This window comes from Myotis brandtii, unplaced genomic scaffold (genome assembly GCF_000412655.1).
Source record: "Myotis brandtii unplaced genomic scaffold, ASM41265v1 scaffold59, whole genome shotgun sequence".
Classification (NCBI taxonomy): domain Eukaryota; kingdom Metazoa; phylum Chordata; class Mammalia; order Chiroptera; family Vespertilionidae; genus Myotis; species Myotis brandtii.
The window spans coordinates 366,645-390,096 of NW_005370223.1; the positions used below are offsets into that span (position 1 = coordinate 366,645).

Consider the following 23,452-nt stretch of genomic DNA (forward strand, 5'->3'; position numbering starts at 1 on the left):
AATGCAGCCCTGGCTGCGCTTTGGGGCAATATGATTACCCAGGATTCCTCCAGGGGGGACACAAAACACTCTTGCATGGAAATCTGAGTTATTCAACATATGCATCCTCCACCCCCACCCCGGCTTTCTAAACCCTTCCCTGCTCTGCTGGGAGTACCATGAGACTAAGCAGTGGTTCTCAACCTTCCGGCCCTTTAAATACAGTTCCTCATGTTGTGAGCCAACCATAAAATTATTTCGTTGCTACTTCATAACTGTAATGTTGCTACTGTTATGAATCGTAATGTAAATATCTGATATGCAGGATGGTCTTAGGCGACCCCTGTGAAAGGATCGTTCGACCGCCAAAGGGGTCGCGACCCACAGGTTGAGAACCGCTGGCTAAGGTCAGGTGAGCTGTGCGCAGCTACTGGGCACTGCGGGGCTCCTCTGTCCATGGAAGAGGCTTCTGGAATTGCACTTCCCAAGACATGGAGGTTCAAATGTTCTTTCGTTTTTTTCTACTTTGAAAGTGTTAGGGATTTTCTCCAACCCCACCCCTCGTTTTTTAAATTGAGTTACATACATTTAGATTAAACGGAATATTCTCTCTCAGAGGCAAATCTTCCATGCCTTCCTGCCCATCTTTCCAGAGACAAACCATTATTATGAGAGAATTAATGTACAGCAGGTCCCTGAATAATGTCATTCAGTTCAACATCGTTTTATTACAACGTTGATGAGATACCATAGGAACTTAATTCTTGTTTATATATCACTTAGCCTACGGTAAAATTGGTTTCATTATCTGTGGCTTCACTTAAAGTTGCAGAACCTATCAACGACGTTAAGTGAGAACTTCTAGGAGCACAAGCAGTTGTGTGCTGACGCCAGTTCACACCAGCTCCCAAGCGTCAATGTCAAACTTTCAGGAATTTTGCAAACTGATTCTTAAATTGTCGGTAGCATGATATTGGTTGTAGTGGTAGCGTTCACATCACAGAAATCATCAAGACTCTTTCGCTCTAGAGTAGTGTTTCTCAACCTTGGCTGCACAATAGAATCACCTGGGAATCTTTTTAAAATCCTGATTTCTGGATGAGGCCCAGAAATCAGGATTTTAAAAAGATTCCCAGGTGATTCTAATGTGCAGCCAAGGTTGAGAACCACTGCTCTAGAGAGCTGGTTGTTGACACATTCACCTGTCGACCACTGACACAGGTGAGTCTGAGCATAAGAGAATACTGCCATTTTGATCATGATGAGATCAGCTTCCTCTCTTTTTCTCCAAGTTTACATTCAGATCCTACATTCAATTAATAGCAAAGCTGAGGTTGATCAATAACATGAGTATTGCTCATTGAAAAGAGGTTTGAGAAATTTTTAAGGATTCTAGTTATATTTTTTTAAGGAAGTTTTGCCTGTGTTTTACAGTTAAAATGCTTCAAAATAGTTTAGAGTTCTCTGTTTTGGGGCCTTACTTTCATAACCTTAGTCGGCCTGCTCCTCAAAATAAAACTTCTGCTCAGTTTTGGCTGATCTGGTTCCTAAAACACCCAGAATACTCCACACTCATTCCTGACATCTAGCCTTTGCTTGTTTATGTACGCCCTGTCCAAGCCACATGTACCTGATCCAATACCTACCTAATCCTGTGCACTCTTCAAAGTCCAATTTAAACCCACCTGCCACAACTCTTCTCTCATAACCCTACTCCACAATGTGCCTCCTTTTGCTTATAACGCTCATGGTTTTTTGTTTTTGTTTTTTTGCTTCTGCCTCTCACTTTTGATCTTAGTCATGATATACTACCTTGTATTTTTATTTTGCTCTTCTCCGTGAGAATGCCTTGTCTACTCAAATAAAGTGTTATCTCTTGCAGAGCAATAACTTTATGTTACATGAGATAGTATTTATCTTCCTCAGCCCCTGGCACAGCACTATCTAAACCCGTAGTAAGTCCTTAAGGCAGCAATTTTCAACTCTCTGAATATGGACTCTCCAACAAAACTTTTACTAGATACTGTCCTCTGGGCCTGAGCCCTCACAGATCCTGATTGAGTTTGGTTTGTTGTTTTAAAGTTTCCAAACAGTTACATATCAACCTAGTTTATTGCTACCCAGTCCAGAATCCCCTGGTGATTCTTAGATACAGCTATGATGGAGAACCATGACTTAAAAGATAGGGATGGATGGATGGATATGAAACTAAATTATGCAAAGTAATTATCAGCACCTTTTATTTTTACCAAGGTTGACACGCAGCTAATTGAAATATACAGTATGTTCTTTAGAACTCTCCACTTGACCATGAATTTTTTGAGAATGGAAATCTTGTAGCAAGCTCTCCATCTATTGCAATGTCTGCTACCAAGCAGGTCTTGCATCCATATGTAAAGATAGCATCACCCTGTCTATCTACTTGTTTCTCCTACCCCACCAACCTGGCTGGTAAAACACTCCATCTATCAACTTAGGTGGGACCAAAATTAAGAGTGTTGTTGTTAAAACTATGTTTTTAATAATAAAACAAAAACATGGATAAGTTCATTGCTTGATGAAGATGATGAAAGAAAGGAAGCAGAGCAATTCCCTTCTGGTTTGCTTCCATTTTTCCTCTATGAAGGAGAGTCATAGTCAGGCTGCAATGAATGAAACACAAATCTTAGTAGAAGAGGTAGTAAGGGAATGTCTAGGAGCTTTAAAACGTGTTCAAGTCCAGATGCATTACATCTAAGACAATTAAAACAATGTGCAGCTGTTACCACAGCTGCTAGTGTCCTGGGGGGGAAAGTCAGAGGCAATGGGAAAATTGCCAGGAGATCAGAGCTAAGCAAATGCCTCAGATTTCAAAAGGGGGTTTTTGGAATCTAAAGTGAGATGAGTTTGACTTTCATACCCAGCAACATTTCAAAGTGTGTTCTTCACTAGATATGTTGTATGCACTTAGTAAGGAAAGAGGTGATTCAACCGAGACCAACATGAAGTCACCAAAAATAATTCCGTGAAAACTATCTTACACGGTTATTACAGTAGAAGGGGAGTAGATGGAAATACTGTCACACAAGGCCCATGCTACTGTGTTCTAAACTTTTTGAGACACAAATCTAACATTGGCTCTCCAGCCACCTCTGACCTTTCACATGAATGGCAAACTCAAGCCCTGACACTGGTCCTCCACAGCCCCACCCCGACTATTCAAACTCTACCTTTGCCACCCCTATCGCCTGTTGCCTCCAGAGTCCTCTCTTCCTTTGAAAAATTTTCCGTGCTCAAGGCCACTGACAAATTTTACTTTGGGTTCTGAGGATGACTGCCCCATACCTATGACCTGGGAATTCCATTGTGCTAGAGACTACAGTCTTTAACCACTATTTTTAAAAACATCCCTCCATAACCTCAGTCCAAGACTCAGTCCCTGACCTTCCTCCTTTTGTCTCCTTTTTGCCCTCCCTATTCTTCCAAGAAAGTTTACCGAATAATTCTGCATCTAATCTACCCACCGCCATGTTCTGTCACATTGTATTTCTGTTCAAGCTATTGCCAACTGGGTTTCTGCCTCAACTGTTCCACTAAACTGGCTCTCACAGAGGTCAGTAATCGCCTACTGGTTGACAAACACAATGGACACAGTCTAGTTTAATTATTACTCTATTCTCCCCGCAGCATTTGTCATTGTTAACCATTCTCTTCTTTTGTAAATTCTTTTCTGCGTTCATCTTCAAGATTTTCCTCAAGATGGATTGACTCTTGTTGAGTTTCCCTCTCTCCAACAGCCACCTAAAAATTGACCTTTACCACAATCTTCAAGATTTTCCTCAAGATGGATTGACTCTTTTTGAGTTTCCCTGTCTCTCTCCAACAGCCACCTAAAAATTGACCTTTACCACGATTCACTTTCAGCGCTTTTATCTCATTCTTCACACTCTCCCTTAGGTGATCTTATCCATACACAAACTGCAACCAACGCGCGTACAGATGACATCTGACCTCCAGACTCACATCTCTGCTTGCACAGGCTATAAGCTTATGACTTCAAGCTCACCAAAATGAACTCTATCGTTTGCCTTGTCCCCAACCTATAAAAAAAAATGAGGCAAAAAGTCCTTTTAAAAACCTAAATTGTTGGGTTTTCTTATTTGGTTTCACCTTTCTGCCACCACTTAGATTCTGACAATGGATGAATAAGATGTGAAATAACAGACTATTAAGAACACTTAGCAGGTAGAGACTATAAATTGTGTTCTCAAAAAAGTGACCAAAAGCCAAGTTAGTGTTTCTTCAGATCCCTACCATGACTAAAGAAATGAAATTAGAAGGGTAGCTATCATCACATGCAGTTGCCAGTGCATAATTGCATTTTTTTTCAACAAGTAAAAACTCAGACTTCAAATTAGAACAGACACACAAAACTCTGGAAATTCAAGTATTTAGTTTAGGAAAAGGGATTTTTGTGAGCAAGTGTGCACACTGAAGCTCACTAAATGCCTCCTCCTGTCTTGACAGTTTACATGACAAAACAATATAAACTGCTGTGCTTCAAGAAAAGAAAATTTTAAAACTCTTCTAATGGTGCCTGGCTGGTGTGGCTCAGTTGGTTGAGTGTCATCCCATGCAACCAAGAGGTCACCATTCCATTCCACTCAGGGCACATGCCTGGATTGCTGGCTTGATCCCCCACAGGAGGCATGCAGGAGGCGGCTGATTGATGTTTCAATCTCTCCCTCTCCCTTCCTTTCTCTCTAAAATCAATAAAAGCATATTTTTTAAAAAAAAACTCTTCTAATGCTTTTTATGTAAATGCAGGTGTGAATGTGTGTCGGAAGCAGTCTTCCTTTCATGAGTGAAGCTAAAATTTTCACTGATAAGGTCAGCATCTTTTTTTCTGCTGTGAATCCTCTGATAGAGGCTGCCATCGCAAAAATGAAGTCATACAAAGGAAATCCCAGACCAAGACTGCATATGCCAAAGTATCATGCATCTCAGCATATGTGTAAGCCTATTACTCCACACCTGGTGCTATGCCAGTGCAGATTTTAGAGAAAAAAAACACACAGAAATAGTTATTTTGACAAATCAGTGTTATTGGTTGACACACAGTAAAAGCTACTTGAAATCCTAACAACTTCCCTGTGTAGAATATCCACCCACATGACATTCTTTCTTTAGCTAAAATCTTATAATAGCAAATTTGTAATTACATTTTCTATTTCATTTTTCCCCAGGAACATTGTTGGCCTCTACTGTATAAGAACTACAGTGCATCTGTCTCCATTAGTGTTGTCACACTGGTTTTATAAAATCATATTACAAAATGTGGGTCAGTGATCACCGAGTCATGTAATTTATCGAGACAATACCCAGATGCACTGTTTGACATTAATTTTGCAGGGATGCAATCTACTGATATAAACAACTCTGCAATGCCTACCATTCTTCACAAGCAAAGGCCATTTACAACGCAGGGGGTGGGTTGGCGAAGCAATAGCCAGAGTTTCACTCTCAAATATGTAATGTCCCAATGTTTTATAAGATAATATATCAGTAAAAGCTGACAGGATACCTCCATTGGATAATACATCATCTCTTCAGCTTGACCTGCTACTTATGTCTCCAAATCCGGAGTTTAAGAACCAAAAAGGACATTGTCTCTTAGCCCAGTCCCCTGATTTTGCTAAGGAGGACACTGAAGTACTTAATACATTACTGAAGGACAACCAGCCATTGGTGATAATGTCTAGAACTAAAGTTTTGCCGAACACAAATTCAGTAAATACCAAGTTCAGTTATTTTTGAATTATATTGTCTCTCTATTTCCTTCATCACACTGTTCGGAGAGAATTAAATTCCTAATCCTGTATTTCATGTAACTAAGTCAACATTTTTGTAGTAACCTGCTATATACCAGACATCAAAATAGATTCTGGAAATAATAGAAGTACCCTCCCCTATGTATCACCAAAGCAGGACTTTCAAGAATGGTGTGAGCTAAGAGGCAAATGTTCCCCTCTCATCTCTCTGACAGTTTCTTCTCAGTCTTATTTGCTGGTATCCCTTCCTCTGTTGCCCCTTAAAATTCGCTCTTCTTTTTGCCCATTTTCTCTTATGACACCACTCTTTTTCCCTCATGATCTCATCACTCACAAGATCTTGGCTATGACCTTAACCCTGCTTACTCCTAAGGGTGTTTTTTTCTGAGTCCTGTTCCCATATAACGAGGTGTTTGCTGAATCTCCACTGGGTGTCTTACAAGTTTCTTAAATTAAACTAAGCATATCCATAGGTGAAGATATCATCTACAACCCTTTGTTGGGATTCTTATTGGCAAGGATGTGGGGAAATTGGAATGTAAATGGTACAGCTCCTTCGGGAAATAGTATGCTGGTTCCTTAAAAAATTAAACATAGAATTACCAGATAATCCAGCAATTCCACTTCTGAGTATGTACCCAAAATAATTGAAAGTAGGGTCTCAAAGAGATATTTGTACACCGATGTTTCTACCAAAATCATTCACATTAGCTAAAACATGGAAGCAATCCAAGTGTTCATCAATGGATGCATGAATAAGCAAAATGTAGAATACACACACCGTAGAATATTATTCAGCCTTTTTTTTAAAAAAAAAGGGGGGGGGATCTGATATATGCTACCACCTGGATGAACCTTGGGGACATTATGCTAAGTGATAAAAGCCAGTCACAAAAAGACAAATATTATTTAATTCTACTTATATGAGGTACTCGACGTAGTCAAAGTCACAGAGATGGATTTTTATGTCAAGCTGGGCAGCCGTTTCCCCACCACAAATCCTATTCTACATCGTAGGTGCAAATTCACGCAATATTATTGACTTAATCGTTCACAGTATAATTTTTACAAAACAGACCAAAAGAATAGTCTGCCCTTTGGGGGGAAAATAAAGAGGGGGGAGAGGGGAGCAGCCTTTTATCTTTCCTTACTACCCAACAATCTCTAGAATATCCTTTCAAAAATCAATAGCACCTTGCTGTTCCACACTGCATGTTCGATGTTTCAATGTGATATCCTACAGGAAGAGCACAAACGCTTTAGCGATAGCTTTTCTCTGATGGACTTGACTAGACTCTCTTGCTTCTACTAGAGAGAATGGTTTAAAAAAATGTGAGTCTGGTGCCATTTATTACACTTTTGTCAGCCTTTGATTTTTATAAACAGAAACCATTTATGAGGCAAGTGACGTGATCTCAGTATTGATCCCTGCCTTTTAATGGTCCTTCAGCACCTTTTACTGTAATGTCAAAAAGGGTTCAAAATGGATGGGAAATGGGCTCTTAACAGAGCAGGTTACAGCCCCGAATGGTACAACTGTCCCATCCCACCTACTCTTTAATTGTAACCCCAAACCATCTGATACATTTTTGATAACCTGAATACATCAACTCCTGTCTTAGCACCCTTTTTCATGCTGATGACATAATCCTATTATCGTTCTGAATGTGGCCTCCAGGAGCCACTAAGCTTATTGGGCAATTACGACCGTGAGGAACAGCTCAATATCAATTAGGCCAAAACTAGGATTACTGCTTTTGGCAAACACTTTTCAGCATTTTGATAGCAAATACAGTACAACCCCATAAAAAGATTAACTCATTTCATTATTTAATGGCACATGTTGCTACTCATCCAAACAGGCTCTTTTGGAATGCAGTCCAACACAAAATTAAATATCCTACAAGTTCTATGCTGGAGACAAACTACTAAGAAGGCCAGTTTTCAAGTCTCCTGACAGCACCTACTTTCAAAATTGGAGGCTGGCACCAAGGCCAGAATGACAAGATGCTGGTGGTAGAACCATTTGTTGCCTCATCCAGATTCCTTTATGACCTTCCCACCATTCCTGAGTACCCCTTCCGGCTCCTGGGTGCTTTCACTCCCAATATTTAACACTGGTGTGTGTTCTTTAAAGGACAATCCTCATGGCATTAGAGTTCTTTGCCCTGCATGGGCAGAGAACCAGAAGTGCCTAGAATATTATATCCCAGCTCCCACCACAGACAGTCATTGTCAGTCAATTTGAATACTTGATGCAAGGGTATAAAAGCCCAACTCTTCTGCCTCAGGTAGGAAAATTCTTAGGTATAAGTTACACTGAAGTATAAGTTCTTTTGTGGATCAGGCAAAGCTACCCATATTAGTCAGAGTTCTCCAGAGAAACAAAATCAATAATAGAAGATGAATAGATGATAGATAGATAGATAGATAGATAGACAGATATTGATTATGAGGTATTGGCTCATACAATTTACAGAAGCTGAGAAGTCCTACAATCTGCCATCTGTAAGCTAGAGACCTAGAAAAGCCAGTAGTATAATTCAGTCTTAGTCTGAAGGCCTAAGAACCAGGGGAACTGACGGTTGTAAATCCCAGTGTGAGGGCAAAGAAGATGCAATGAGCTGTCACAGTGAGGCAGGAAAAAGGGAGTGAATTTCTCCTTCTTCTCTCTTTTGCTCCATTCAGGCCCTCGATGCACTGAGTGATGCCAAAGTTGCATCTTGGGAAGGGCAATCTGCTCTACAGAGCCCAATGATGCAAATGCGAATCTTATCCAGAAATCCTCACAGACCCACCCAGAAATAATGTTTAATCCGGGCCCCGCTGGCCAGTCAAGTAGCCACATAAAATTAACCGTTACACACCTACACAGGACTCTGTGTGAGACCTTCACCTTGCCCGGCTTCTTTCCCTGCCCTGGCCTGCTTCTCCTTTCTCCCTTTCTCCTAGGGACATTTCCTTAATGAAGCCCCCACATCCAAACCCTCATCTAAGGGTCTGTTTCAGCAAAACCTGATTTCAGACAAACTGTTAAGAGTTTTCCACTTAGGATAAAAAACTGTGATACATTTACACAATGGAATACTACTCAGCCATTTTTCTCTGTTATTACAGGAGAACTTTAAAAGTAGATTAAATAGGTTGCAATTTAAAGAAAGGTTAGATTTTGTCATTAGCCTACAAAAATTTTTAAAGAAAACAAGGATGCCTCTCAATACCAATCATACCTATGAGCACATATTTATTTGTCAAATCTGTACTTTGTGAATATATACTCCTGTTAATATGTCTGCATTCAATATGTTTCACTTTAACCCAGAAATTGTCATGAAATCATTAAATTCTATTTATTTATGCCCAGATACATACATACAGACAATTTGAGGTGTCAAGGGGAGACAAAGGGACAGATCTTTATTAAATGAAAGGTGACTAAATGTTTTTATTTAGAAAAAAATAGTTGTTAGCCTTATTGTAAAGCCTTCGACATCTGATCTAAATTATACTTAAAGTCAATATCTTTATTATAAGAACTTGATAAACAAAGGTATTGAAGCCATTGTTCTCTTAAAGTTTTACAATCCTGAGAAGTAATTCTAAACAACTATACTTCCAATAATGATTACTTTACTTTTTTTACTTTATGCTGAAAAGAAAGGGAAAGAAGGCTGACATTCATTGAAAGCTACATGGTACCCGGCGTTAGATACTTTACTACCATTATGTATTGTATTTGAAAGAGGCATCTATTGAAATCAAAATTATAATCATTTTGCCTAATCACTGTTCAAATCATGACAAACACTGGAATCAGAAAACAATTTGAGTGTCTCTAGATTTTGCAAAATAAGAATATATTTTGTTCCCCGACCTAGTGCCCTTGGTGTTGTTTGTATCGCTGGAAAACACCAGAATATTGAAAGATTTTGACCCAAATTGTATCAGATTATAGGCAATTCCATTGCAGCGATAAATTACACCAAAAACAGGATGGCATTTTCTTGCTTGTGAGGGGAGAGGAAACTTTTTTTCCTCTTTCTATTAAGTTTTTTTTTAATGTAATAAAAACCTATTAATATATAGTGACACATTTTGGTGCGAAAAAATGCAGGCTGTGCAAAGCTTACGGTTCTCACTGTACCAACAACAGACCCACATTACACAGATGGAGTTCCTGTCCTTATTCGCCTCATAAATGTTACGAGTAGCGCACACAGCTTTTTCCCTGCAGATGAACACTTGGTAAACACTGTAATTGAGACCTTGAACTTGAGTGTTTCCCTGGGCTTGGTGTGACTAAGTTTGTAGCCTCAATGCAACAAGAGGAAAGATTTCTCATTGAATTCATCTCTCCCCATAATTGTGGCACATTCCCAGTGGTTGCTCTCAGCACACGGTTAGTTGTTAGTTTTCATTTCTTCTTCTTCTTTTCTCTTTTTTTGTTTTAATTTCGAGAAAAAAAACACTAATGAGTTTCCAGAAGCAGTGTGAGTGCTTTAGGGCTGAATGTGATTTAAAACCAGCAGTAAAAGAAGAGACAGGGAAGGTAGCTGGTTAATTGACCTTTATTGTGCCTTCTGGTTCATTTAGAAATGGAAATTAAATTAACATGATAATTCAGTCCTACTGTGTTAAGGCTGCGATAAACCCATTAAATTTTATGGCCATTGATTTAGCATTTTTTTCTATTAACTGGGTTTAATTTTCAAAATTGTCATGCAGGTTCTGAGAAGTGGTTCATCCATTCTGGTTCCTCCAAGTTACTAATGTGTAGCCTTTTAGTACTCAATTATTCAAGCGCAGAGGGCCCAACTGCCCTCAAATGCCTGGATTAATTTAGAAACTAAGCCATTTGAAAGTCTTTATAAGAAGCAAGGAGAGTTCAGGGAGGGGAAAAGTCAGTGAAATTTCCTAGGGCATATGTCAACTTTCTTAAAGATTGTATCCTAAACTAAGCCTGACAAAAGGGAATATTTTGGAATTCTTGTGTGTGTGTGTGTGTGAGATCAGGAGAGCCATGAAAAAACTTTGCAATGGTGTTTCTCTTTTTACCACTTCTTGATACAGGTATCAAGGCAAATTGTAGCACATAAATTGTTCATGGATAACTTAGAGCTGATGTTCCTTTTTGCACATTTGATGAGCAGATTAATTTTTAGATCAGCCCACACTTTAAATTCCCAATAACAATTTCTGTGAAAGTTTTCCTTAGACTTGAGTAAGACAGGTATTCATCATTCTCTTTTTCTCCCATGGAAAATGTTCACTACGTAAGGGAATGAAGAACATGTTACCACCGATTCATGAGATTCAAGAATTGTGGCATCTGCTGGCCGGTGTGGCTTGTGGTTGAACTTTGACCTACAAACTAGGAGGTCACGGTTCAATTCCCAGTCAGGGCACATGCCCAGGTTGCAGGCTCAATCCCTGGTTGGGGGCACGCAGGAGGCAGCCAATCAATGATTCTCTCTCATCTTTGATGTTTCTATCCCTCTTCCTTCCCTTCCGAAATCAATAAAAATATATGTTAAACAAAAGAATTGTGGCATCTGAGGACCAATTTTTCTTTAATGTAGATCTGTTTCAATCCAACAAATATCCATTAAGTTTCTACCCTTTGAAAGCTACTATTCTGGAGGCTGTGGGGGTACTACTACAAGCTGAATTTTTCCCATGCAAAAGCAAATTTTCTCAATCGTGCTATGAAGGGTTCTTTTTATATCAAAGTTGGCAGGAAATAGAGGACTAAAATTGTTTCAAACTGTTGTTGGCAGTAAGCTTCTGTCTGTGTTAATTACACTCTTTATTTGATGCTCATCACTCAGTCAACAGTCAATGCATTGTAGCCTTTCTGTGACTAAATACCAAATTACTGTGTGTGGCTTTTTGGGTTTCTGAGTATATCTAATTTATATCATTCCCAAATTTGATGATCTAATAGTTTGGAGGTTTTCCCAACTCTAACTCCTTTGATAAACAACTAATCAATGAAAATCTTGAGTGCAAATACAGATGCATTCAAGAGGAAGGGCTTAAAAGTTTAGACTCCTTTAGAAATACAGATTTTATGGTAGCTTTCTGAACTTTAAATTTGAAAGCATAGATGGCTTGTGAAAAAAAATTTTGCACCATATTTTAATATTATCTAGCTATACATGCTTACATAATGCATAGAGACATCAACAAAAAATTTTAACATAATTTTGGTATGTGTGCTTGTACGTTCTTTTGTATGCATGCATTCAGGGTGAGGGTAAGAGAGTGAGCTACTAAAAATAATTCAAGATAAAGGCCATAACAAATAGAAAACACAAGTTTTGTATTGCTTAGCTTTAGGTTCAGTTTTCAATTCTCAAAATACATGATATAATAGGTATCTATCTATATAAAAGTCTAATATGCAAAGTGTCCCATTGGGGAGGTTCCACCAACTGGGAGTACAATTGCTCCCTATGACGTGCACTTACCACCAGAGGGCAGCGTGGAACGAAGAAAGGCCCCAGCCAGCAGCCGGCAGCCGGGGAAGGGAGGTCCCGGCCGGCAGCCAGCAGCTGCTAGGGACCCTACCCACGCATGAATTTCGTGCACTGGGCCTCTAGTTTTAACATGAAAGAGAGCATTTACCTTTTAGACTGCTTATATTCAGAGGTGTGCTGGAGCCAACCTGTACCAGCTTGAACAAGCCAATTTTATGCATTTTTTTTCAGCTTCACATTCAGCTACTTACCATGGATAACTTGAAATTGGCTATGGTAGAAGCAGTTACACCCCAGAAATTGGCAAATCCTATACATCAGAGCTTTTTTTATTGTTCTAGTATGGTTGATTGGTAAACATTTACCAGAACACAACAGTGTATGTATCTGTGTGCATGTGAACACACACACACACACACACACACACACACACACACATACACACATCTTAGGGAAAAGAAGGCTAGACCAAAATGTAATGTAGGGATTGTTTTATTTTTGTGCCTTCACATTGGACATTGGATGGCTTTTCTTGTTATTACTAATGGATTTATAGATAGATGGTAAATAGATGATAGACAACAAGGGGTGAATGACTAAATAATAAAATTATTACTCTAAAGGAAAATAATAAAGAAAGCAAATGACCTGGTGGTTACTAAATGTGGAAAAATTACAACGGTTTTACTGAAAAGAAAGAAAAATTTTAAAGTACTTCATAAACTTGTTAGAGCTAGGAAAATAATTTTGTTTACATCTAACCTAATCACCCATTTCACCTATAAGGAGACTACAGCACAGAACATTTAAGAGGCTGAGCCATAATTACAAAACTAGGCAAGTAACAAAGCCAGAATGAGACTCAAGTTTCCTCACTCAGATTTCTATGGGTCCTTGAGACCTACTGTGTTCCCTTTCGTGGTATCCTAACAGACTGGACTTTCGAAAACAAACATCAACTTTTCCAGCAAATGTTTTTCATTATTAAAACAAATACTAGTTTTAAGAGAGCAAGTGGAAATATATTACAGATCTTTCTTTAAACAGACCTCTCCCAGATCCTTCCACGTCTTGACTGGAGTCACCAGTATCTTCTAGATCAGCGGTTGCCAACCTTTCAGACCTCACGGACCACCACTGGTCTGCGGACCACTGGTTGGCGACCGCTATTCTAGATGGAAAGATTAGATCGCAAAATTTTAGATGGTAAGATGATTTAAGTATTTTCTTTCATAAGATTTCTCTTGATCAGATTCGCACTTTTCTCTACCATTTAAGGCAAAACCAAACAGATACGATTTTTTTTCATCTCTAAATATTAAGCTAATTTTAAACCTTTAGGAGATGAGAAGCTGCCCGGTACTGCTGTAAGATATGAATTTGTTAAGCTACTGATACAAATATCTGCCAGGTTTATGACTAACATATGAATCGCCTGATGTTCTCTAAAATACCCAGTTCCAAGGGAACGCTGACACCTGGACAGTTTACACTATGTAAGCTGCAAGATTGCTAGAAATTCCACTCCTAGGAACAGGAGAAAGCTGGCTTCCATCCCTCTCCCAGTTGTAGATCCCTTTTATCAAGCATCTCTGCTGGCACACGCTCTATCTTCTATGTTAACTAAAACATCCATGCATTCACTAAAAATAAGTTGAGGAAATAAAGCAAAAAGAATAGGTTTTAGATCCAAACACTCAGGTTCAAATCCTAATTCAGCTACTTCCTAACTGTGTAACCTGGGAAAAGTTACTTAACCACTCTGAACCTCAATATCCTTATTGGTAAATGCCTAAAATGATCGTGTTTAGAATTCATTTGATTTGTTAAGATTAAAGAAATAGCATTTCTAAAGTAATCTGATACATAATAGATATTCAACAAAAATTAGTTTCCTCTTCTTTCCCTTCGTACCTCCTCCACTGGAGATACAAAATTTAATAAGCCATAATCCTGCACTCTAAGTAATACAACAGGAGAAAGCCTGATACATAATAGATATTCAACAAAAATTAGTTACTTCTTCTTTCCCTTTCCCTTCGTATCTCCTCCACTGGGGTTACAAAATTTAATAAACCATAATCCTGCACTCTAAGTAATACAACAGGAGAAAGGATTTCTAAGTGACTGATTCTCACACAGTATAGTTTGGTAAATCAATTAGGATCTCATCGGGAAACAGATGGTACCTCAAACTGGGTAATTTAAGGAGGGTCTCATAAAAGGACTATTTTCAAAGGTACAGGCATGGTGAGACAACCCACGAGAGATAGTGCGGCATCCCAAGGCTAAGAACAAATGTGGCACATGCCTCCCACGGAAGGCCTAGGGGAAAGGCAGATACAATTACCTGGAAAGAAAGAATGGAACAGGAGGGGCTGGAGCTGGTTTGTGCCAGCTTGAGAGAACAGACAGTATACATCTCTTTCCAAGTCCACACGGAGTGACATCACCCAGCTTGAAATTGGTGAGAGAAGGAGTATTTCTACTATAGAAATGGGCAAACACCATTTACCAGCACATCACTAGGTACAACATTTGCTCTGGGACACAACTAGCCCAGACTAACCTCACAGAAAGGAAACGAGGGAATAAATATCCCAGATTTATTCTCCTTGTGCCCTTCTTGTATTCTCCAATTTATCCTGCCCTGTCCTACTGCTCTCCTCCCTACTCCTTCACCCACCCAACCCTCAATCTCCAGAAGCAGTGAGTGGTTTTTCGAGTTCTGACATGGACCAATCTTGCTTTCTCCTTTCCTTCTCTTCACCTGGCCAACTCCATCTTTTCTTTTTTAACTTGTTGGCCAACTTCATCTTAACCTTCCAATCCAGCCCTGACGTCACGCCCTCCTCGAATGTCCCCGACTTCCCCTGCCTCCTTCCAAAGTTATTTCCTTACCTCCAGGAGTAATTGTAAGAACTAAATATAGGTAAGTTAATAGAAGTAAGGTGCTTGGTACAGTGCTTGTTACATAGTAAGTACTTTCACACACATACACACACACATCTACTTGCTGTTATTATATTCTTAATAGCCATATGAGAGATGATCATAGCTTACACTAAGGAAATGGATAGGTTTTAAATATTTACTGTGTGAAAGGTGAGAAAAAATGGGGGGATCAAGAATGACTACTATGTTTTGACTCTGAGCAGACAGCTGACTGATAATGGATAAGAGACGTGGAGGGAGACAGTTCTCCTGCCCTCCGATGTGAGCCTGAACATTCCCCAAGGCTTGCTTTCCAAACGCTCTCCTTGGTTATTGAAGCTTCGAGAAGCTGGGAAGTTTTTCAACTGTTCTAAGCTTTATTTCTTTATCTGTGAAAAGGACATAACAATAAAGTATACATGTGCACTTAATTTATGTGCATTTAACTCCATGATCTCAGCAAAAGAGGGAGAATAAGAGTAAGCAAGAGCAGAAGAGAAAAAATAATTTGAATTATATAGCCATAATTTAAACTATTCGACTCAATGAGCATAGCTCTAAAAGGAATTTAATAAGGAATACAAGAATCTGCTACTGACTCAGTTGATTGGGTTCCCACACATCTCCTACACTGTTTAATTTTAAAGGTAAATGTACTTTTTTTTCATACGGTATGGCCCTAAATGAAATCCAGTACAACTGGGACCAGTCATTGGAAAATTGATCAAAATGCCATTAAAAAAAATAAGTTATTTTTTAAATGAAGCATATATATTTTTTATTTTTATTTGTTTTAACTTAAAACATATAAATTTATTATCCTGTGTTTTGATATAGAGTCAAGACAAAAAAATAATTTAATTTCTTTATGTTCTCTTATATACGGATCCACTGACTGGAGTTCCACACCATATTCCTAGAATAAACTTTAATATTTTCCAGTTTACAGTAACAATACAACTTTGTGAATCAAAACTAACAAGGCTGTGACCAAAGAAATAAATGAGGTGATACCATAGCTCAGATATGTGAGTTTAAAACACATTTCCGTATGAGTTACAGTCCATGATCTGTCTCTTTAGGATGACATTTCACATCTCTTAAAGTATATTTTGTGCTACACCACCACCACCACCCCACCACCACCCCCGCCCCTGCTAGTTTCAGTCCTGACTGGCAGAGCCTATCCCTCAGTCAAACACTCTAGAGTAGATGAACTGTTGGATTGGTATCATTCTGCCATATGTCTCCTTCTATTGTGTCCCCTCTGGACTTTAATCATAACAACATCAAAATGAGCAACTAAACTACCTAAATTGCTTCCCAAAGAAAGCACAAGATTATATGACTTCATTTCAAGTTATCAGCTACGCAGAATACTCAGGAGGCATCACTGAAGACACCAAACAGTCTCTTCTTTCCTCCACAAAGAGCCAGAGCGACGTCCCACTGCCAGCCAAAGGGAAAGCCAGACAGGAGAGAGACAAATGCAGGCACTGGAGTCAAAGACCTCTGGGCTGAAATGTTCTGACTTGACAAGAGTTAGCACTGGACCTAGGCAACAAATGAAGCCATTTAGGCCAGCTTCCGTGGGCCCTAGCCCATCTGTTCAGCTGTACATTCGTAGTTAGTATTCATGCCTTTCATCTTTCTACCCATCATTCTCCATTGTGCCCATTCTCTTTATTGCTCCCTCATTCTTACAGAGTTAACGCTCTGTTTTGCGAAGTACAAGAAGGGATGTTACCGATTATCCACACTCTCCAGTACAAGCTGTCCTCAGAGTGTACTTGCTGTCCTGGTTTACATGTTGCTTGACTGCAGCTCCTTATGGACCCGCACCTCTGTGTTCATTGCCAAGCCCAAGGCATTTCCTAGTTTTCTCCTCTGCATTCCCACAGCCACTTCCTTAGGCCAAGTCCCATTATCTTAAGCAATTGCCTCTTCCATAGGTTCCCAGCTACTCCCTCCTTTCTCACATTACCACTCAAGTTGAGTTTCTATTTCATTATGTCAAATTCTTCTCTCCAAAACCTTCAGTGGTTCCACTGCTTGGGATGAAGTACCAGTTTTTCAACAAGACATATCAGCCTGTCCCAGAACACATGCCCAGCCTCATCTGCAGCCAAATTGCACTCCCCAATACTCCTCACTTGATTGTCAATATTCCAATTTATCCCATTCCTTTATCCAGATTGTTCATCCTATTGCTTTCTTTCTGGAATGACCTTTTCCCATCAAGATCCAGCTTAAGTGGAACCTACCTGAATTCATTCATTCACTCATCCATTCATTCACTGAGCCCCAGCCATGTGCCAGTCACTACCCTCACTGGTTTGGCTCAGTGGATAGAGCGTCAGCCTGCAGAAAAGTATATTTTGTGCTACACCACCACCACCACCCCACCACCACCCCCGCCCCTGCTAGTTTCAGTCCTGACTGGCAGAGCCTATCCCTCAGTCAAACACTCTAGAGTAGATGAACTGTTGGATTGGTATCATTCTGCCATATGTCTCCTTCTATTGTGTCCCCTCGAGACTCAATCTATGCTGCACAGTATCAAAATACATCTTGGAACTTGTATTTGCCATGGAGAATCCACAAGTTACATAAACTCAATATAGTAAGGATAAAATCCGCCCATTTATACCTGGTCCTGACCAGCAGACCTCCACCCCAGAATCCCTGTGCACACACCCCAGCTCCAGCATAACTTGGCCTCGCATTAGAGAAAGATTGCCACCTTGCTTCCAGATTCTCTAAAAAAAAGAAATATAATTTAAAAATTATATACACTTAATCATTATATATTTCTGTTTGGAGATAGCCATGAATATTTTCTTCTAGGAACATTATGTTGATCCTTTTTGCTCCCTCATTCTTACAGAGTTAACGCTCTGTTTTGCTAAGTACAAGAAGGGATGTTACCGATTATCCACACTCTCCAGTACAAGCTGTCCTCAGAGTATACTTGCTGTCCTGTTTTACATGTTGCTTGACTGCAGCTCCTTAGGGACCCGCACCTCTGTGTTCATTGCCAAGTACAAGGCACTTCCTAGTTTTCTCCTCTGCATTCCCACAGACACTTCCTTAGGCCAAGTCCCATTATCTTAAGCAACTGCTTCTTCAATAGGTTCCCAGCTACTCACTCCTTTCTCACATTACCACTCAAGTTGAGTTTCTATTTCATTATGTCAAATTCTTCTCTCCAAAACCTTCAGTGGTTCCATTGCTTGGGATGAAGTACCAGTTTTTCAACAAGACGTATCAGCCTGTCCCAGAACACATGCCCAGCCTCATCTGCAGCCAAATTGCACTCCCCAATACTCCTCACTTGATTGTCAATATTCCAATTTATCCCATTCCTTTATCCAGATTGTTCATCCTATTGCTTTCTTTCTGGAATGACCTTTTCCCATCAAGATCCAGCTTAAGTGGAACCTACCTGAATTCATTCATTCACTCATCCATTCATTCACTGAGCCCCAGCCATGTGCCAGTCACTACCCTCACCGGTTTGGCTCAGTGGATAAAGTGTCAGCTTGCAGACTGAAGGGTCCTGGGTTCAATGCTGGTCAAGGGCATGTACCTTGGTTGTGGGCTCAATCCCCAGTAGGGGGTATGCAGAAGGCAGCTGATGGATGTTTCTCTCTCATCCATGTTTCTAACTCTCTATCCCTCTCCCTTTCTCTCTGTAAAAATTAATAAAATATATATTTTTTAAAAAGAGACCCAATCTATGCTGCACAGTATCAAAATACATCTTGGAATTTGTATTTGCCATGGAGAATCCACAAGTTACATAAACTCAATATAGTAAGGATAAAATCCGCCCATTTATACCTGGTCCTGACCAGCAGACCTCCACCCCAGAATCCCTGTGCACACACCCCAGCTCCAGCATAACTTGGCCTCGCATTAGAGAAAGATTGCCACCTTGCTTCCAGATTCTCTAAAAAAAGAAATATAATTTAAAAATTATATACACTTAATCATTATATATTTCTGTTTGGAGATAGCCATGAATATTTTCTTCTAGGAACATTATGTTGATCCTTTTTTACATAGATTCTTGAGTTGACATCATAGTTACTATTCCTAAATATCTGCATGTTTGGCATCATTAATATTACAAAAATATTTTTACTTGAGAATTTTGTTCTTTATGTGAATACTTCAGTTATGTTAGTTGCCAGAATACACACAAGTGCACACACATATAACAGGAAAGTATTTGTGGCAAAGTAATAATTTGAGAAATCAAGCAGCATGCATTACGCATACACCCTGCAACACTGCATTCAGACCAGGAGACATGAGTTACAAAATACCATGAGGAAACAGTTGCCCCTATCATCAACCCAACATCAACCCAAGGGAGGGAATGAAAAATTGATTTTTCTCATTCTAAATCTGAAAATATATAGTTAATATATTATAGATAAGGAGCAGCAAAAAAAAAAAAAATGCCCAAATCTTAAGTTTGAGATAAAAGACCTACTGTAAGGAAAAGGATAGTGCTACATATTTTCAACAGAGGGGAGCTGCTCTCCACCCTACCTCCTCGCCTTCAACACCACTGCCTACTCCTCACTACCATTCCAAAGCGTTTGAGCATGTGAGAAGAAGAGAGATAACAGAATCCAACTAAAATTGAAAGAGGAAAAGAATGAGCAGTGGGGCATTTTTGACTCTTGTCTACCTCTGGCCAAACTAAGGACTTGGGGGTTACCAAGGCATTCTCCTGTGATGTGTGAGACGTCTGAGAAGATTGCTAATACATTTCCCAGGTGCAGTTGGAGAGTGACAGTCCTTGTAAAACCTGTGCAGCCGCTTTGGACTTGAAGGAAACAAGGGTGAGATGGCATTGTGCACACAGACATGAGAGGTTACCCGCCCCAACCGGCATCAGCTGCAAAGCGTGGAGATCTGCAAATACCTCATGGGCCCCAAGTGAAGACAAGCCAATGAGCAATTCTAAGAGCCTCCATGCGGAGGAACCCCTCCTGGGAGGAGGAGGAGAAGGTAGCTACCTGGTGTGATTCCTCCAGATGTCAGCCAAAGCAGGATAACAGACTACAGGAACATCAGCAGCACAGAAAATGGGGGTGACTTCTTCCTGCCTTCAACATCATGAGAGGAACTCCCCCGACCCCTCAGTGCAATTTAGATGTTAGATCAGGAAAAAGGGAAAGACAGAAACTTTACAAGGGAAAACAGTATTGATGTCGTTGAACATTGAACTAATTCAACTATCAACTCCACGATGTCCATTTTATAGATCTTGACTAAGCACTTAGTGCGTTGGACAGGTTTAATTTGAAAACAAGCTGAAGACTGAGAGGCAGAAATTCAAGTCAGTCTAGAAATAGAATTACTCTTTGGAACCGAAAATGTATGACCATACAATTAATACCAATTACATGTACATATCACACACTACAGAATAATACAGTAGTTTCCTAGACACACAATTTTTGGCCTGACGCTTTTGGAGGTGAGTGGATGAGACGTGAGCATGAAAAGGAATGTAGGCATGGTGTCTGCAAACTGAGCCTGCACAGGTTCCATTCTGCCAGGACCGCATGCCAGCCATGACCTGCCATCGGCAGAAGGCTCCACCAATGCCCAAGCTACCCTACCTCAGCTAATCCGTGCCCCAAGTCCCCTGCCTCTCGCAGTGGACACGTGTCTGATTGAAGGAGGGAGCGTATCCCAGCAAGACATGCACTCTCCGCTTAACTCCTGGATCACACGTTACCTGCAACCTCCTTCTATTGCCTACTGGCCTCCACAGGGGGAGAACACTGTTTCAACAGAAGACAAACTTCAACTCCATTTTCTCACTGAGTGCCACATGTTGATCCCCACGCTATTAAGAGGCATTGGTGCTGACCAAGTGGTACTTGTATAAGTTCTCGGATTGGTGTCTGCTCTTTTCCCCAGTGACTGTGCCACTCCCGCCACTCGGAGTCCCAACATCACAACAGGTTCATGCATTCTCCGTGCCCTCTTCCTCTTTTCTCATTGGGTGACTTTTCACGTGGCCTTTTCTGCAGATCAGCCCAGAATATTATGCCAGCTGGGAAAATGGAGAGTGGAAACACTGCTTTAAATTAAAAAGAAAAAAAGTAAGAAAAGAGAAAGAGACTTTTCATCACCCTGAATTAGACCCAGTTTTCTCACTCTGTCACCACCCTCACAGAAGCTGGCACACTCTTCAGGAGCTGTCCCTCTTTTTACTATGACAGAGAGGAGAGCAGGGTGGGGAGAGAGGGAGGGAGGGGGAGAGAGAGAGAGAGAGAGAGAGAGGGCTTGATTCAATGCATTAGATAGATTTGGCTAGACTGACGTCATTGCTCATTAAGAAAACAGGCAATCTACTTCTTGTTCCCATTGGAGAAAATAAATCTGCACAGAGCCAGGCCAAATAATGTGTAGCAAATGATCAATGTTAGCTGAGGGAGATGATTGATCCTTTATTTCTTACACCCTCTCATGCATAATGCATAAGATCCGGGATGTTCTCAGCTTGCCTCAGGCCCCGGCCGTGATGTACCGATGTACCGCACAGAACACTCGTTCTGAATTGCTAGTGACAGTCTCTACATCCCTGAGCAAGTGGGAGCCAGGAATCCTTCAATCCTTCAGTCGCCGATAGTGCCGTGATGGATTTTTGAATCCTTCCCAGGCCTTTTACAAACACACGCATGACTCAGGGAAAGTCTCAAAGAGACTCCGGGCCTCACTGCTCCCTAATGCAAAACAGAAGGGACAACACTGGCCTTTTTCAGAATGTCAAATATAATATAAAAATGGGAATCCTTTGAAGAACCAAAAGTGAGGGTGGAAAGTGAACTGTTTACTTTTCACAATAATGATTAAGTTTCACAGAAGCCAGTTAATCCTTCGTGATTTTAGAAGAAGCTGGCTTCTCAAATGTTGTATCTTAAGTTGAGATTCTTTTGCTGTTATTTCTCTAGACTCAAATGGCAGTGATGATGATGAAGATGATGATGTTGATGACAGCAATGATGGCGGCTACTTTTTTAAACACTGATTTGCTGGGCTATCCATGCATCATCTTCTGTAACATAAACCGAGGCTTAGAGAACCTAATTAACTTGCCCAAAGCTCACAGCTAATAACCACTGGGTTCCAGAGCCAACACTACTCATCTGTACATGTGAATGCTACTGGGGTGGGACTGGGGTCAAAATCAAAGAATCGGAGTATCAAAGTATAAGGGGCCACCTTCAGTAAACAGGCTGGGAGAAGATTTTGTAAACTAGCAAAAATTGAAAAGAACTGATGGGTTTTAACCCTTACTAGGGGCCAATCATCATACTAGATTCTTTACATAAGTTTCAATAAAAATAATAATGGTTAAGATGATAACCAATTTATGGGGTAGGTACTATCACCCCTGTGCTAGTCATTAAGCAATTGTTTCTCAATTTCAAACCACCTCTCCACGCAATGCGATGCGGGGGCTGGGACTCTGAAGACTACATTTCTGCGTTATCAGCCGGAGGCTCCCTCTTAGGCCCTGCCACTAGGGGGCATCAGAGAGAGATTGCAAGGCTGCAGGAGGAAGAAGGAAGGGGCTTGATCGTTCCGGTTTTATTTTTTTGCTTTTGTCTGCATCATCCCAGCAACACTTCTGAGGCCTGGCAGCCACAGCTCATCCCATCCTGCAGCAGCAGTTTCCATTCCAGGAGCAACAGGGATTCAAGTGTGCAGTTTCTCTAACACTTGTCGAACCAGCCTCATGGTCTTCCCTTCAGGGACACCAGCCCAGCCAGCCAGCACGCCCACTTCAGAGACCCGCATCCACCCTCCGCAGGGCCTTGCCTCCAATCTTCTAAGTTTGATCACTGCAACTTCGTCCTTTCGTTTCCCCAGCCACGAGGTGGTGGCTACTTCCTGCAGAATCACCTGCATGGCACCGAGGTGTTTGTTTTTTAATTATTTTTGTTTCTCCATAACCAGGTTAACAATTTTTAATGTTACATTCCTTCTGTCGCTTACCCAGTTGGCATGGCTCAGTGGTTGAGCATCAGTCTGTGAACCAGGAGGCCACGGCTCAATTGCAGGTTGGGGTGCGTGTCCAGGTTGTGGGCTCCATCTCAGTGGGGGGCGTGCAGGAGGCAGCCGATCAATGATTCTCTCTCATCGTTGATGTTTCTATCTCTCTCCCCCTCTCCCTTCCTCTCTGAAATCAATAAAAATACTTTTTTTTTAAAAAAG

General features: G+C 40.5%; 1 long non-coding RNA gene across 1 annotated transcript in view; it reads right to left on the reverse strand.

Annotated features, from left to right (window-relative positions):
* LOC106728330 overlaps positions 1-23,452 on the reverse strand; it is a 159,987-nt gene that overhangs the window by 67,503 nt on the left and 69,032 nt on the right. The gene's annotated exons all lie outside the window — the stretch shown is intronic.